Raw genomic sequence first — 3,519 nt, forward strand, 5'->3', positions numbered from 1 at the left:
AGTGCAGATAGTGCAGAAATCCACTTCCGGGGTCCACTTGGTGTGTGCTTGGACTGAGCATTGAGCTTTACATGTGCATAGGCCATTTCTAGAGTTAAACGCCAGCTTGGATGCCAGTTTGGGCGTTTAACTCCAGTTTTGGTGCAAGTTCTGGCATTTTACGCTAGAAAAGGGTCTTTGGCTGGCATTTTACGCCAGTTTGGGCCATCAAATCTCGGGAAAAGTGTGAACTATTATATATTGGTAGAAAGCCCAAGATGTCTACTTTCCAACGCAATTGAGAGAGCGCCAATTGGGTTTCTGTAGCTCCAAAAAATCCACTTCGAGTGCAGGAGGGTCAGAATCTAATAGCATCTGCAGTCCTTTTTCAGCCTCTATTTTTGCTTTTTGCTCAGGTCCCTCAATTTTAGCCAAAAAATACCTGAAATTACAGAAAAACACACAAACTCATAGTAAAGTCCAGATTTTTGCATAAACTCATAGTAAAGTCCAGAAATGTGATTTTTGCATAAAAACTAATAAAAATATAATAAAAAGCAACTAAAACATACTAAAAACTATGTAAAAACAATGCCAAAAAGGGTATAAATTATCTGCTCATCACAACACCAAACTTAAATTGTTGCTTGTCCCCAAGAAACTAAAAACAAAATAGGATAAAAAGAAGAGAAAATACAATAAATCTCAAAAATATCAATGAAGATTAGTTTCAATTAGATGAGCGGGACTAGTAGCTTTTTGCTTTTGAACAGTTTTGGCATCTCACTTTATCCTTTGAAGTTTAGAATGATTGGCATTCATAGGAACTCAGAATTCAGATAGTGTTATTGATTTTCTTAGTTCAGTATGTTGATTCTTGAACACAGCTACTTTATGAGTCTTGGCCGTGACCCTAAGCACTTTATTTTTCAGTATTACCACCGGATACATAAATGCCACAGACACATAACTGGGTGAACCTTTTCAGATTGTGACTCAAATTTGCTAGAGTCCCCAGTTATAGGTGCCCAGAGCTCTTAAGCACACTCTTTTTGCTTTGGACCAGGACTTTAACCGCTCAGTCTCAAGCTTTTCACTTGACAGCTTCACGCCACAAGTACATGGTTAGGGACATCTTGATTTAGCCACTTAGGCCAGGATTTTATTCCTTTGGGCCCTCCTATCCATTAATGCTCAAAGCCTTGGATCCTTTTTACCCTTGCCTTTTAGTTTAAAGGGCTATTGGCTTTTTCTGCTTGCTTTTTCTTTTTCTTTCTTTTTTTCTTTATTTTTCGCCATTTTTTTGGCAAGCTTTGTGTTTTTCACTGGTTTTTCTTGCTTCAAGAATCAATTTTATGATTTTTCAGATTATCAATAACATTTCTCTTTTTTTCATTATTCTTTCAAGAGCCAATAATTTTAACATTCATAAACTTCACTATAAAAAATATGCACTGTTCAAGCATTCATTCAGAAAACAAAAAGTATTGCCACCACATCAAAATAATTAAACTATTTTCAAGATAGAATTCGAAATCCATGTACTTCTTTTTCTTTTTCAGAAAACATTTTTCATTTAAGAAAGGTGAAGGATTCATAGAATCATTCATAGCTTTAAGACATAGACACTAGACACTAATGATCATGTAATAAAGACACAAACATAGACAAGACATAAAGCATAAAAAACCGAAAAATAGAAAAATAAGAACAAGGAAATTAAAGAACGGGTCCACCTTAGTGACGGCGGCTAGTTCTTCCTCTTGAAGATCCTATGGAGTGCTTTAGCTCCTCAATATCTCTTTCTTGCCTTTGTTGCTTGATGTGGCGGAAATTAGCGGATTAAGAAATTAATATAAGAGATACGTTGCAAGTACAGTTCTTAACCAACAAAAATCCGCTTATCAATTTAGAAGGGTTGTCACAAAATTAGAATTAAAATACTGGGAGTATGAATCCCAGGTCGTCTCCCAACGAGTTGCAGAAAGATGTGCTATTCTATTAATCAGATGTTTTTCGAAATGGTTTTGAGTTTGATAAATAGGAAATTAAATCAGAAAATTTATGTAATTTAAATAAAAATCTTGACCGGGAGTAGATTAGTCAGAAGTTCTATCCTTGTTGGAGTTCTCCCAAGATCAATTGATAATTGAAGGTTGTTCTGCTCGGTTATCCTTTACTAGGTAGAGGAAAGTCAAGCAAGTTGGAAGTCTATTTCTATTCACAAGTTCTAATCCTCTCCCTTGGGAAGGATTAGTGTCAGTGACTAGAGGGCGATCCAACAATAAACCCAATTACAATTTTACTCTTGAGCATTCCAACTCAAGGTCCTCCTTTCAATCAACTCCCAATCAAGTTAGGGAACTACTCGCTCATTATGAATGTAAACTTCACAAAATAAGAAAGGGAAATAAGGAAAGATATGATAAATAATAATCAAAAAGACCAATTAAAAATAAAAATAGTTCTTGTATTAATAAATTCTAAAAATAATCCAATAGTAATTCCGAACAAATTAAGGATATGAAAGAGTAAGTGACAAGTAAGGAAAACAAACTAGAATGATGAAGTCTTGGCGGAGGTAATAACTCTTCCCAATATCCCAATCCAAAAAGTGATAAAAACAAAATCCTAAGAACTATGAATATGTAGAGAGAAAACCTAGAGGAGGAGTAAAGTCAGATCTAAAAACTAAAATTATGCGGAATGAATGTCTCTCCTGGCCTCTGCATATTCCCTGGATCTAATCTGCTTTTCTGGGCCGAAAACTGGGTCAAAACATGGCCCAAAATCGCCCCCAACGAATTCTGCAGATCGCGCACGTCACGCGATCGCGTCATCCAGCGTTTTGCCTTGCCACGTGTGCGCATCGTCCACGCATTCGCATCACTCATACAGTTTCCAATCCATGCATTCGCGTCAGGCATGCGAGCGCGTCACTATGATTTCTCCATTTTGTGCGGCGCGTGAGCCATGCGTCCGCGTCACTTCTCGCTGGTCATCTCCTTAATTTCTTGTGTTCCTTCCATTTTTGCAAGCCTCCTCTCCAATTTCCAAGTCATTCATGCCCTATAAAGCCTGAAACACTTAACACACAGATCACGGCATCGAATGGAATAAAGGAGAATTAAAATACATAATTAAAAGTCTCTAGGAAGCAAGTTTTCAACCATTGAGTAATTTTCGGAAGGAGTTGTAAATACATGCTAATCATATGAATAAGTGGGTAAAGATTTGATAAAACCACACAATTAAATACAATATAAACCATAAAATAATGGTTTATCATTCCATACTCATGTATCAACTTTTATTTTAATTTTATCATATATGCATTGATCCTTGAATTTTAACTTAGCATTGGGGTAATTTTGTCCCCTTATTTATTTATTGAATATTTTTGGATTTTTTTTTTGACATGAAAATAAACACAGCTTATCAATGCACATGGATTTTCAATTTTTATAGTTTCACATGAGTAGGTACCCAAATTCCCATTATATTATCATGACACATTCCCTTATCATATTTTGTTCCCAC

Source organism: Arachis ipaensis, chromosome B03 (assembly GCF_000816755.2).
Source record: "Arachis ipaensis cultivar K30076 chromosome B03, Araip1.1, whole genome shotgun sequence".
Taxonomy (NCBI): domain Eukaryota; kingdom Viridiplantae; phylum Streptophyta; class Magnoliopsida; order Fabales; family Fabaceae; genus Arachis; species Arachis ipaensis.